General features: G+C 36.9%; 1 long non-coding RNA gene across 1 annotated transcript in view; it reads right to left on the reverse strand.

The window, feature by feature from the left end:
• Positions 1 to 3,977: 3,977 nt before the first annotated feature.
• The window catches only part of LOC135198196 (uncharacterized), an 82,199-nt gene continuing 70,855 nt past the window's right edge, over positions 3,978 to 15,321 (reverse strand). The window contains exon 5 of the long non-coding RNA XR_010310747.1: positions 3,978 to 4,001. This is a non-coding gene — a long non-coding RNA (uncharacterized LOC135198196). The remainder of the gene's footprint in view (positions 4,002 to 15,321) is intronic.

A 15,321-nucleotide genomic window follows, 5' to 3' on the forward strand; every position in this document is an offset into this window, starting at 1 on the left:
AAGAAGAAGAACAACAACAACAACGAGTAGAAGAGAGAAAAAGGGAAGAAGGAGATAAAGAAGAAGAAGAAGAAGAAGAAGAATTACAACAACAAGCAAGAAGAAAAAAGAGAAAAAGAGAAGAAGGAGAAGAAACGGACGATGAAGAAGAAAAAAGAGAAAAAGAGAATAAGAAGAAGAAGAAGCAGAGAAGAAGAAAACGGATGATGAAGAGAAGAAAAACAAAGAGGAGAAGGGTGGGCTTCACAAGACATCATTCAAACTCCCACTGCTGAGTCAGGGAGGAGGAGGGGGAGGAGGAGGAGGAACAGGAAGACTTCCCTATGAGAAGCCACTGAATATACCTGTATATCCCCTTCTGTTTCAACACCTCCCCCTCCCCCTCTTCCTCACTAGCACTTCCTAGGCCTTCCTCCCGCCCTCCCATTGTTCCCACATGACCTGAAATAGCTCTCTGTCTGCTCCATCTTCCTTTTCTGTGATTCTGGTTTTGTTATGCTGTCTTGCTGTCACCCACAGGAAAGGAGAGGAACTGCTTCTCTCTCTCTCTCTCTTTCTTTCTCTCTCTCTCTCTCTGATGTTCCTAAGTGGTGGGGGTTTCGAGAGACTGCATAAATAATCAAGAGATAGTATGCTTTATTCCATTGTTCAGTTGTATTATTATTAAGGCTATATTCAACAGGGATCTCTCCTTACATAAATAGAGAACCCTTCTTACATAATTCAAGATATGGCCTATATATATATATATATATATATATATATATATATATATATATATATATATATATATATATATATATATATATATATATTATATACTGGTGCCTCTCCTGTTGTTCTGAAATTGCCCTGAATACAGAGGACAGATGAGGAAATGATTGAACTGATAAAAAGGTGTTGCAAGCTTTTCTTTTAATGGTTGTTTGACTATCATTTATTTGTTTGTTTTTGTTCTCCAGAATATAATATGTCTTGTCAGTTTCCTTTATGTTGTTTTGCAGGTGAAGAAAGGCAAAGTAACTCATGAAGGTTCCGCTGATATGTTTGTACACTAGTTAAGTTTACTTAGCTGCATTTAAAGTTCCACTTGTGAAGGTGACAATGTTGCAAATGTTAAATAATATGCCGCTTTTTTTTCATTATTTTGCTTTGAGTTTTTGATGACTACCGAGATTTATTTGTTTATCTTTTGTCCTTTTCTTCGACCATATTTGAGAACCTGTTGCATTTTTTAACTGTAATAGTGCAGTCATTAGACTTCCCTATCTATATATCTATCTATCCATCTATATGGAAATACCAAAATGTCAAGGATGCATAATTTGTTCAAGCTTTGCAAATACACTGAATGCTTACTTACACTGGGTGTTTTATTAGCCATTTTAAGCATAAATAATGAAGTAGTTCTGGTAAGAAGTTTCCATACTGGAAATGGAAAAACCTTTGTATGTTTGACAATAAAAACTTTATGTCAAATTTATCGTCACCTTTTGTGATCTGCATTTTAGTAATGCTTCCAATGCGTACAACTTATGATACTGAATGAGTACAAACACTATTCACAAACACAGCGACGACAGTTACAATTAAAAGATAAAGTCAATTAGTCAAAAGATTCCTTCAACTTGCAGAAGTTGCATAAAGTTGTCAAGCAAATTGCCTCAGAAAAAATAAAACACAAAAGCAAAGTGAAAAATTGATACTAATAAGTGACGGTCAAATTGGACAAAATACACATCAATTGAAATGAAACACTCTGACAATTGTCAGTCAAAAGGAACAAACATGTATGGAATAGATGCTAATGATTCTTCCATTACCAAACTCAACCTCAAAACTGTGTTTGTAGTCATATCGACATAAGTGGAATAATAATAATAATAATAATAATAATAATAATAATAATAATAATAATAATAATAATAATAATAATAATAATGGACGACATCAAGCTGTTATGTTAAGAGCATCAGAAAATAGATACCCTAATCCAGACTATAAGGATTGTATCTGGGGACATCAGGATGGAGTTTAGAATAGAAAAATTTACCTTAGTCAACATTCAAAAGGGCAAAGTAATAAGGACTTAAGGGATAAAGCTACCAGATGGGAGCAACATCAAACACATAGATGAGACGGTATACAAATACCTGGGAATAATGGAAGGAAGGGATATAAAACACCAAGAGATGAAGGACACGATGAGGAAAGAATATATGCAGAGACTCAAGGTGATACTCAAATCAAAACTCAACGCCGGAAATATGATAAAAGCCATAAACACATGGGCAGTGCCAGTAATCAGATACAGCGCAGGAATAGTGGAATGGACGAAGGCAGAACTCCACAGCATAGATCAGAAAACCAGGAAACATATGACAATACACAAAGCACTACACCCAAGAGCAAATACGGACAGACTATACATAACACGAAAGGAAGGAGGGAGAGGACTACTAAGCATAGAGGACTGCGTCAACATCGAGAACAGAACACTGGGGCAATATCTGAAAAACAGTGAAGACGAGTGGCTCAAGAGTGCATGGGAAGAAGGACTAATAAAAGTAGACGAAGACCCAGAAATATACAGAGACAGGAGAATGACAAACAGAACAGAGGGCTGGCACAACAAACCAATGCACGGACAAAAGAACTAGCCAGCAATGACACAGGGCAATGGCTACTGAGGGGAGAGCTCAAGAAGGAAACTGATGGAATGATAACAGCGGCACAAGATCAGGCCCTAAGAACCAGATATGTTCAAAGAACGATAGACGGAAATAACATCTCTCCCAGATGTAGGAAGTGCTTAAAGGAAATGGAATGAGTAAACTCCCTAGTGTGGTGATTAATGGGAAATTATACGTCATACGTTGAATGTGAAACCAGGCAATATAGGAGGGCGCTAGAAGATACATCATTAGGTAAAGTGAGAGAAAACCACTGAATATTGTAAACCAGTGAGACTGATTTTAGATGCCGGGAATAGGAAAAGATAGAGGAACGATTTATAGGACATTAATCCATTGTAATTGATTTTTTCTTTCAGATGGATTCGGTTGTTGCTCCTTAGAAATTAATTCTCTAGACTTTATTGACATTTATTAATAAACACTCATGGTGTGTCTGAAAATTATTAAGATATATTATACAAATAATTCACGAAAAAAACAATACTGGGAAATAACCAAATTATAAAGAAACGAAATTAAAAAGGTCCTCTTCTATTCAATTTGACAAAATCAATTATCTGTGAAAAAAGATGCTCTCTCATGCCTCGTAACAAAAACATCGTCCTATTCTTAGGCGAAATAAGATTTCTGTTTCCTCGTCAATGGAGGGGGAATTCACATGATAAGATGAGAAATGGGTTTTTAAATTTGAAATGAATCGAAATGATTTTTCTGGATTACCTTGCAAGAGGCAAACCTTGTCTTGAAAGGAATGTTATAATGTCATAATAATGAAAACTAGATAAAAATGATGACTAATTCACAGCTGAAATATTTAACTGTTCTTCAAGAAACAATTTTTGCTACTAGTGAATACGAAGTGAAGAGGTGTAAAGAAATATGTGAAATGAATGGTGCAAAGTTCATGAATATTCGTTTAATGAATATCAATACGTTTGTAATGATCTGCAGTAAAATCAATATAGTAAGGCAATATAGAAACAGTAAAATGTGAGAATAAAAGTTAAAATAAAATGTCATAATAAAAATGCTAATAAAATTGGTAATATTAATAATAAAAAAATAACAATAGTAATGAAGCTACACATACAATCAACAACAGGAGACAGCACTACAACACAAAAAAACCTAAGATACTATGAGAAGATAAAGAATAAAGGACAATACGCAGTGAAAAAAATTATCAAAAATAAACTACATAAAAGCAAAATAATAAAAGAAATGAAGTAACCAAAAAAGAGTTTGCTTCACTAAAAACAAAATATCATTGTATTAACACTCACCAAAACCAGACTGCTTGAGATTCTGAAAATGGAAATAAGAAGAAAGGTTATTCACCTCATTATAAATAATTGAAATTAATAATGAATATTACAATAGCTTGATCTTTGTTGAAATCATATAACACTGTTTCGGCATTGTAACTTTTGTTTTTACTCTCTCTCTCTCTCTCTCTCTCTCTCTCTCTCTCTCTCAGAGACACATAATGCCAGAATGTAATAAAAAGACTTAAGTCATTTCCATATCCCTGAGCAAAGCAACAGAGAGAGAGAGAGAGAGAGAGAGAGAGAGAGAGAGAGAGAGAGAGAGAGAGAGAGAATCCCTTTCGTTGATGCCCTTTTAGCATTGTCTGTCTATAGAGGGCTAAAAGGCACAGTAGAACATCTTACCGCAATGATGGATGCCTATTCAAGCTGTCGGGTGGATGCTGATTTTTTTTTTTTTTTTTTATATACAACATTTTGCTTTCAACAATTGAGTCACCACAGGAATTGTTCAAATACTAAGGATGGGCAGTGCAGAGAGGGAGAGGCGATGGTGATCGTTGTATTTTAACATGAATCATTTCCGTGGATTTGTCAAAATATGAAACGATAACTGACACATACTACCCACCTTGGGAAATGTTCTGAAAACATCATTATCATCGTAAATTTTTACTTCAATTATTCTTAAAATGTGAGTTTGAGAGCTTCAGAACTTATCAAATATTGCCTTTAACAGTACATTATGAACTATTAATTATAAATAAAAATCCCGAAAAAACTACTGTATAACTCTTAACAATTTTATGCTATTCAATTAAATAAAACATCTTTCTATATTAAACTAATATTGGAAAATTGTCATTTCTATAATTAGATCTAAATGTGCAATTAGTTGCCTAATCCAGCATCACATCTATGTAATCAAACCCTTTCTATCACTATCTTTAAAATGTCACAAGGTTATTTTGGTCCAATCTCTCAATGACTTCGACTCAAGACATTTTTAGCACATCTCTATTTCTGAAAGTCTTATTTTCTCTTGACTTTATTTTCTTTGCACATTGAGTCACCTGGGTACTACAGGCCTTCCTTGAAAACAGCTGAGGAGGAGGAGGAGGAGGAGGAGGAGGAGGAGGAGGAGGAGGAGGAGGCCCAGTCAACATCGCTGTCGTCTTGACTCGACATTCAAATGACCTGTCCTCATCCTTTTGACTGATGGCAGGCAGAGAGAGAAAGAGAGAGAGAGAGAGAGAGAGAGAGAGAGAGAGAGAGAGAGAGAGAGAGAGAGAGAGAGAGAGAGAATCAATCAGTTCTGCAAACTATATTTCATCCCTTATTCTCTCTGGATTTAACTGAACACGGAGTTCTCGGAATATGATCTTGAACTTACCTGAGACGCCTCCAGGTCTATTGCAATGTGCATATGACAGAGCAACGCTCCAAACAGCCCAAATTTTGAGGAAAATCTAAAAAATGGTTATCATGCGCGTTTTGGATCGGTAATAAAAATGTGATTGTAAAATATCATTATAATGTAATATCTTGCAGTACAGCAATGTTTGAATAAATGCAAGTTATACAAAGACTATAATAGAAGCTCTACGATTTTTTGGGATTAAATTTTTTTTATTCGAACTGATTATATAACACTATTTTACGCCTCTAATCACGAATAAGACTAGAAATAAACAATATATTTCAATTAGATTGCAAAAGAGCGATGTTGCAAGCAATGACAATTTGGTGGGGCAACCAGTACGATAACTTGGGTGTATTCTATTTGGTGCGAAAGCATTAAAATATTTTTCGTCAATGCGGACATTGAACGAACCCACATTCAGGTGACTTTCGATTTTTTGAGTGATTGCAAATAACAGTTTCATCTCTATCTAAAACCTTCCCAAGACTACATTTATGTTCTACAATAATTATCATTTCCTTCAAGATTAACCAAGAAATATGAAGCGTCTGTTAGCAACAAGGTTGCAAGGTCTCAGGTGCAAGGGAAAGAAATAAGACTTTCGCACAATCAGTTCCATTCGGGGAGGGAAGGAAGCCTCCCAGTCAAAGATGCATTCAAGAGAACAGGTACCATACAGATCGATGAAAGCCAAATTAACCCATCTCTATCTGTCACCTAAATCACAATTTTCCTTGACTGTGGAACAGTCTCTCGGGAACTCTAATGATTAAGCATCATTCAGTCAAAGTCATTAAAATAATCAATGGAAAAATATTGACGACTGTCACGTGATCTAAAGACTCAAGTGGACCATTGAATGAGCGTCAACGAATGATCTCAGGCCTCAATGGGTGCATTGTCAAATGCACCAGATTTATTAAAAATCTCTGAGCAGCTGTGTGTGATACAGTGTCTATTTACAGGTCAGACAATCAGTAGAAGCTGATTTCATTAAGCAGACAGACAACACAAGGAATCCGTCACAACAATGAGAACAAATAGGATGAAATCAGTCACATATCCTTCCATCCTCTTTTAAAGAAGGATATCCATCACCCTCTACCTCCCCCCGCCCCTCCCACCCCCCCTCCCTCGGGGCTCAGACGAGACCTGACGATCTCCATATGCCTTAGTTGCCCTCTGTCATTACAAGACGCTTTCTGAAAATTGGTCTCCTCTATACTGCACTATAATGATAATGAAAATAATTATTGTTTCTTGAGGGTCGAGAATATCACCCATAAGATGGAAGTTTTCAGTTTTCGCTTTTGCTTGGCAGCGCAAGTGACCTGAATCAGATGCTCGTGACATCACATGAAAAGGTTACGTGAGGTCACCAATATGTGCGGTAGATAAAACGTGTACATGGGAAATGGAAAGCCACGTGCATCGGAACCGAGAATAGATTAGCGTGTGTACATTCGTGCATCGGTTAATAGGTGTAAGTGCATATGTCCCTGAGTGCAAAGGAGATCAGATATAACCCCAGTATGAGACCTTATCAATTGATTAGACAAGAATCTGGCAGTGGTGATCCAAAAACTGGAGGGCGCTAGAAGGTCCATCATAAGGTAAAGAGAAAGAGAGACTTTGAATCGTTTTTATAGCGACACTGAGTTCAGCTTCTAGAAAAGGAAAATGTAGACATTTATCCATTGCACTCGTGATGTATTTCATTGTCTGATAATTGTGTTTTCTTTATTTCGGATGGATTTGGTTGTTGCTACCTAATAATGAATTCTCTAGACTTTGATCTGACGTTTATTGATAAAGACTCATGTGGTTGTCTGACAAGTGAGGATAAGGGGAATAATTATATACAAGATGATTTTGTGGAAGAGTAGTGGTGGTTTAATGATAATTTGGAGGAATTTTCTTTAATTCATTTTATTCCATTGGAAAATAAAGATTATACTTTTGTATAACGATGGCTTGAATTCGACTAAGATTTAGTTATTACAGCTAACTACAGGGATGACAGGTGATGGGAACCAACCAAGGTAGATTTCGCTATCAGGTAGGAGTTCTCTCCTTTTAATTAAATTGTGTCTTTTGACCCTATAACACACGCACACACACACGCAAACACACACCCAAACTTGAAATCCTTCAGTATCATAAAAACTTCTACTAAGGGCATCTGGGACTACATTTAACTTGCCTGCTATATATATATGAGCTTTGCATCAAAGTCCCTGATAGTTAGGAACCATCGAGCTCTTTTGGGTGACAAATCGCTCTTATTAAAAAGATCCAATAATGGCTTGTGGTTTGTAAGAACGTCCACTTTATTCCCCATTAGCAACATTTTAGAACAAACTAAACTTGATACTATTGCAAAGGCTTCCTTATCTACGGTAGCCATTAATCTTTTATTGCTACCCTTTGTCCTAAATTTCTTGCTATGATAACCATCAAATTTTTGCATAAGGCAGGCCCCATACCCTCCTGACTGGCATCAGTCACTAGTGTGAAAGGTTTGATGAAATCTGGAAATTTCAGAACTGGGGGATTCATTAATGCGTCCCTAACTTTCTGAAAAGCTACTTGTTGTGGTTCTCCAAAATAAAATTGAATATCTTCCCGCAACACATCTGTTAAAGGAGCTGCTCTGTTAGAAAACCCTTTCACAAACCTCCTGAAGTATCCTGCCATTCCCATTGTTTTAACTTTACCGTCATTTACTCTAACTCCTTCTTTAGATATGACATGACTTTAATATGTAATTTGCTTCTTCAAGAAGGAACACTTCTTAATTTTCAATCCTGCTAACCTTAACTTAAGCACTTCCATGTGATGCTCGATCGAGTCTGCTGCTATTAATAAATCATCCATGTACACAAAAAACATTTTTACACAATAACCAATGAAAAACTGTGTTTACCAACCTCATAAAGGTCATATGACTAACTGATAAACCGAAAGGCATCCGAGGGACACTGAAAAAGCAGTATATTCCTTGCTATTTTCGCTAAGAGGGACCTGCAAAAAACCCTGCGCTAAATCAATTGAGCTATGAATATTATGTCCCCCAATTTCTACAAATAGACCCGGTATGCAAGCGACCGGGTAATAGTCAGGAATTCTCTTCTCATTCAATTGACTAAAATTGATGCATAGTCGGACAGAACCATCCTTCTTAGGCACTGCTAACAGAGGAAAGTTGTATGGAGATACACTATGTCTAATGATTCCTTCCTCTTCCCATTTACTAACCTCTTTTTCTACCTGTACTCTGATTCACTGATATACAAAAAAAAAAAAAAAAATTGGTCTGAGGCAAGAATGGGGATATGTGTTTTTTGCTAATTTGGGTGTGCTGAATTCAAATTTATAAATAGTTTTGCTCTATCACCTCTAGTTTTCTGGCTTTTAAATAGTCTCATTTTAGTAGAAACAGAGAATATATGTGCACATTTCAAGAGTTGCAGCAGCTTGTAACAGATAAAACAGGGTAGATAAAGAACACTGATTGAATCAATATACTTGGATGACACAATTACACAATTCATAGTACCACAGACAGTCAAAAGTGTGTTTTCTTATAAGATCTGGTGTATTTTGTCACCGGGATGTCACGCAAGAGAATCCAGCAGAAGTCTCCTCTTTATGTACCGTATATGCACAAAATGCACACTATGCATATCTAAAAACAAACTAGAGGTGATGAGTAAAAACGGATTTCAAATTTGAATTCAGCACCCCCAAATTAGGTAAAAACGGGTATTTTTGTGCTTGCCTCAATTTATTTGTAAACCAGTGGGAAGGTATGCAGTATGAAGGAATAAAAATGGGTTTCGTACCTTCCTCTAAAATTACCTTATGTTCTAACACATCACTCAATCCCAGTTAATCCCCTCATAAAACTACTGTGTCCCCAAATTCTGCCAAAAGCTCACTTACCGCTTTTATATGGTCTTTATAATCTGCATTAGCTAAATGTTCTCTAAATATTTTCTTCCTTGATTGCATTTATGCCCTTGAAAACTCAGTGTTCCTCTCTACAGTAGCCACTGAACCACTGTCACTGCTCTAATCTTGGAGGTCTACCACATATGTATTCTTCTGGTATTCCCTAACTGTATTATTACAGTTCACTAATTCCCCCCATGTGACACCAGTGTTTGATACTTTGTTCACTGATACGGTGCTAATAACCACTCATAGTTTCTCACTACCCTCAGTGATGTACATCTGTAAGGGAATTCTTCCCTAACAGTTAGGGAATTGGTATATAGTTAGAATTATACATGTTTTAGTTTTTCCCATCACTTGTATATGGCGCCCCTTGAATGACTTCTGGTTGCGACTGAAACCAGATACGTAAATCTTGACTATTTTTATTTAATACCTTTCTTATTTTGATTATTATTTCGTAAACTGTTGTTTTGAATGATTATCCCTTTTATCTCCTATGTTTAATTTCGACTACGAATCTATTACTACTATTCTATTCTCCATGCTCTTACTACTCGATTCTCCTTGCCCTTGCTACTTTACCCTCCTTGCCAAATCAGATTAGTTTCTTCTGATTCTGCTTCATCAAGCAACAGTGAGCTCTCGGGATATTACCAGTTATACTGTGAAATAGGACTTGATAATTGTTATAGATTAAGTGATTTCATTTAAAGTGCATCCCAATTTTAAATTGGTGTCTTAACTGATGCAAGACTGCATCCCATTTGCCATAAATTGGACACTTGGATGACATTCAAGACAGCTGCTTCAAATCACCGTAAGGACCGTACGGACTCATGTGAATGTTTACAGCGGTTGATGACTGTCATTAGTGAAACTCTGAAACTAGTCTCGTCACCACAAACATACGCTAGTTTACAGCAGGAGCCCAACTACGTGTCCACGTCAGTCATCCGGAAAACTTCTTTTATATCAACTACGCCCGAGAAATGCATACAAATTAAGTATTGTCTACTGCTGTAACAAATCTGTATCTTAATGTTTCTTTTCTTATCAAATTTTTATCTTACTTATACTTTTGATTTATGCCTTTTAATGGTTACACTCATCTCTGCTGAAAAGTGAAGGTAATGGGTAATTATTATATCAGAGAAAAACCACTACACACTTCGGAACCACATTTTCCTTTACAACACTTCTTTGGGTCTTATCACTTCCCTCAGTCTGACTTTCACCATAGTCTTTGTACCTGGATTTAAAATAACATCCTCTGATAAAACACCTTTATATTTGTGGTCAGTGCTTTCCTGTTCCACGTCCCCATAAACATGACCACTAGTGTTCCTCATTCCATCCACCATAACCCCATTGTTAGTATCAGTATCACCACCCATACCACCATTGTTAATGCTGCCAAAATGGTCACCAGTACCCCTATATAAGCACCATTATCACTGATATCCCCATCATAACCGCCATTGTCACCGCCATTATCCAAAATATCCCCATTAACACAGCCGTGATCATCAATATCCAAGTTATAATCACCAACACCACCGCCAGTATCCCCCATATCATTACCAATATCACCGCTGGTATTCCCCTTATTAACCTCTGTATCCTCAGGTTCACTTATATCTGCATATCGAATAAAATCACTAACACCTGTATGAACCGATATCCTGTGTCTCCTCCTACATGCCGGATGGCCCAGCGAAAGTCTGTTGCCCAACGCAACCCCTTTTGTCACCAATAATGGTTCTATTAACACTATCACCCAGAGTAAACCATTAAACCGTATTCTTATAAAACCTAAGGTATTTAATCTATTGGCTTACGCATCACACATCGTCTCTGTTGAGGGTTTCAAAGGATCGGGAAAACATTGACTGATACAGATCATGGTCCATTAAATTAACTGATGCTCCCGTATCAATAAAAATCGGGATCTTTATGTTTCCCACTAATCCATGTACAATTAGCCTGGGCCCTAGGGTGTCCCCCACGAGACCACAATGGCACGTACAAATCATCTGTACCCCTTTTGTTGATTGGCTTTCCAAAAGTTTCACTGATCCCCTTGCCCCTTTGAGTAACTAGCAAGTGAACGTCTCATACTATAACTCCCGAGTTTCTGAGGTGTAGGTCTCGGATCTCTCCGTATCTGAGATGGACAACCCTGCCATAAGTGATCTGCCCTTTTGCATATTCCACAATATTTGACTCTGCATACTTTCCTTGGGTGCCCTGGTTTATTACATCTGTAGCAACGCAACTACTGTTGCCCTTGATCCATCGATCCTCTCATATTCCACTTTTGCACACAAATGGGGAGTAGGAAATTCTGAGTCTCTTGTGTTTATTTCTTAGAGCAGTTCCATTACAAAATGTACTATCCACTGTGGGACATTTGGACATGTGTTTCTGAATTTGGGAATAAATCAGTTCCTCATCTGATGTGGGTTCAACTTTTTTCATCAACACTATCTACAATGACGTCCGGGATGTTGTGTAGAAGCTGCGAGAAGTAAATAAGTTTCTGTAAGTTATCAAGTGAAATATTATTCCCATTTACCCATGTATTTTGAGCTATACTCAAGAAGGTTTTTATTACTTTCCTAATCTTGTAAAGACCTTTTAGGTCTCTCACTATATCTCCGTGTTCCTTTCTTCCATAGGCTGTCCTCAGAAATGCTTGTAATTCGGTCCATGACTGAACATTTTGTGTATTGGAAACTACGCCATCTAAATGACAAATCCCCTTTATTGAAATCTAACAAGGCTTTTGCCTATGTGAACGCATCAGCATCATTTTTAATTCCCTTGGCATTTAAGTAGTTATTCACTCTCTTAATCAAAATTTACACTGGTTGGGACAGAACGCCATAAACAATGCCTCGAAAAGGGCTAACTCCCCCACTTATATTAGTTGTCTCATGCACCAAAGTTTGACTATTACCTGCTTCAGCCATTTTGCCTTCTTTAGAGGGACTATCATAATCAGGATTCGTCCCGACCTCAATAACATCGATATATTTATCCCCACACAAACCGCCAACACCAAAAGTAATAACATGTCAATCCCCAATAAAAGAAATTGGATGCACCAATTCCCAATAATCAAATATCTCTCAACTCTTCGGGAGGAGATCTCCACAATTATTTCATGGCCCAAGTTATCAGCTCTTCACAACTGTTACAAGGTCAAGAGCTGATCAACAGAAAACGGGAAGAAGTGAGAAAGAAGGAAAATATAACATGAACCTTTGCCTCTCCTCGGCATTTGCTGAGTCTAGGACAATCAATCTGCCACAGCCTCTCTCTCACACACGCTCACATACAAAAATGAAACGTGTTGTATCACATATTTCCATGTATTGCAATTAAGAGCAAACCACTAATATTCTTTGAATCCCACAGAGACACAAAATGAAATACACTTGTGAGCAAATTGTTAACATAAAAAAAATTAAAGGAAATATTGAAAACTTACGTCGTCATTGAGGAACGGCATATTAAACACGTTAAAGTTGTCTGCTCCTGCATTAGCACGTATACATATGATTCTTCTTGCGAACGCGCATCTTTATTACACTGGTACTTGTCATAAGACCGCCCCACCGTAATTATTATACCTAATCGCCGCTGTACTTACAAAATTCGTCACACCTACACACAATGAACATGCCACTGCCTCAGAAGGCTGGCTGACCCCTCGACTACTCGAATTTCGCTGACTTTACCGCCTTTGTCAGCAGTAGACGGATAGTTGCCAAAAATACGTAACTATAATCCCTATTTTCTACTAACATCTACGTCATCTCCTACCTCCTATACCATTCCCAGTCTCTCCAGAAACGTAATCCATAGGCCTAATGGCTCTTTACCGCTGCCACCAAACTGTTAAGGGGTCAAAAGACCCAATTTAATTCAAAAGAGACAATTCCTACCTGATAGCAAGACCTACCTAAATCTTAGGCACATTCAAACCCTCGCTATACAAAACTATAATCTTTATTTTCTCAAAATAGCTAACATAAAAATGGAATAAAATGAATAAAAATTAAGAAAATCTCTCAAAAAATCATTAAACCACCATTAATCTTCCACAAAATCATCTTTTATATTATTATTCCCTTTATCCTCACTGGTCAGACAACCACATGAGTCTTTATGAATAAACGTCAGATCAAAGTCTAAAGAATTCATTATTGAGTAGCAACAACCGAATCCATCCAAAATAAAGAAACAACATGAAAATTAAAGGAAATTTATTTAAAATCCCAAAACCATGAAACACCATTACTGCTATGCATAAGCAAATTGAATAAAACTGCCACCAATTATTCTCACTGTCAAATTCTCAAATAAATGTCAAACTGAGAATTCATTTTCGTTAATGACAAACCAATCCATCTTTTCTGAAGGACCTTCTTGCCTCCTCGACTTTCCAGTCTCTGGCTACCACTACAAAAGTCTGTCGTCTAATTGCCCCATTCTTCACCACACTAGGGGATTATATTACCATTCATGCGCCCTAATGGACGTACAAACGTACGCACCATAATGGACCTTGAAATGGACGCATGCTTGTATGCTCACGATTCCGATGTACGTGCGTCCTGCACATATTATGTACATGCCCTGTCTGGCGCACTAACTAACATACACAGGCAACTGCATTTTTCTTACGTCGCGATCATGCAACTTCCGACAAACCAAGTCAACTTGCGTGCTCCGCGATCTCGCTGGTGAGACTGGTAACGTTATGACTTTGTCTAGTTCCGACATCCTGAAGAAATCCAGAACATTAGGGGCTGTGCTGCTATGCATTCCAGACTGTTTGCGTCAGTCGTTGACGACCTGATTTTTATTATTTGCATTACCAGTGCTTATATTTAATATATAGAATATATCTATATTAATATATATATTATATATATATATATATTAATTATATGCAATATATGTGTGTGGTGTGTGTGTATATATATATATATATATATATATATATATATATATATATATATATATATATATAGTGTGTGTGTGTGTGTGTGTGTGTGTGTGTGTGCGTGTGTGTGTGTGTGCGTGTGTAAGCCACATCCCACAAGCTGACAACGTAAACGACACTATTGAAAAGGAACAAGAGAAATCCTTTTCTGGAAGAATTCCAAGAAAACCCAAACAAAAACTACAGAACTGACTTCATGAAAAAAAAGAAAAAAAAAACTGGGAGGATGCTTTCATAAAAGATTCAGACAAAGATCATACTAAAGTGACTGTTATCAAATGGTTATTGTTCACCACAATATTAATTAAAACTTGCCGACCAAAATAATAACTAAGAAAACCTCACACTTCCTCTATAGTCAGAAAATGTCCAGTGATGACCTTTTAGGAAGACTGTCATTAGGCTCCTCCTCCAATTAGTGGGAGGAGGGAGCCTCCAGCCTCGAGAAGCAAACAACTATGAGAGAGAGAGAGAGAGAGAGAGAGAGAGAGAGAGAGAGAGAGATATTTCAGAGGTGAGCAACTCGAAGCTTTTTTACATCAGCTCCGTCCTCTTCCTAAATCATTTTTGGCAGCCATATTGGCTCTCAGACTTATTGAGTTTTGAGCTGAGAAATTCATTTCCAGTTGAACTGTAAGACTGGTAAACAAAAAAGACATGACATCATTCCAGTTACTTAACATTCCATGTGTTTCGCTGATGCACTTAACTTTATTTTTTTGGAATAACTCGTTGGATACCTGTGTTTTGTCCTACAAATAAATATGGCAAGAAAGTGAATTTTGTTTAATCTGATAAAGGAGTAGCAAATATAATTCACTCTCGAAATGACTTTACCTTAGACTGAAGTGGAATTGTGGTTAACTACATAAATGAATTGCAATTCACTTTGGGTAAATGGTGTTCCCAACGTGTAGTGATTTTATATTAAATTTGCATTGCTTTTTATTTGTAATATATATT

Source organism: Macrobrachium nipponense, chromosome 21, assembly GCF_015104395.2.
Source record: "Macrobrachium nipponense isolate FS-2020 chromosome 21, ASM1510439v2, whole genome shotgun sequence".
Classification (NCBI taxonomy): domain Eukaryota; kingdom Metazoa; phylum Arthropoda; class Malacostraca; order Decapoda; family Palaemonidae; genus Macrobrachium; species Macrobrachium nipponense.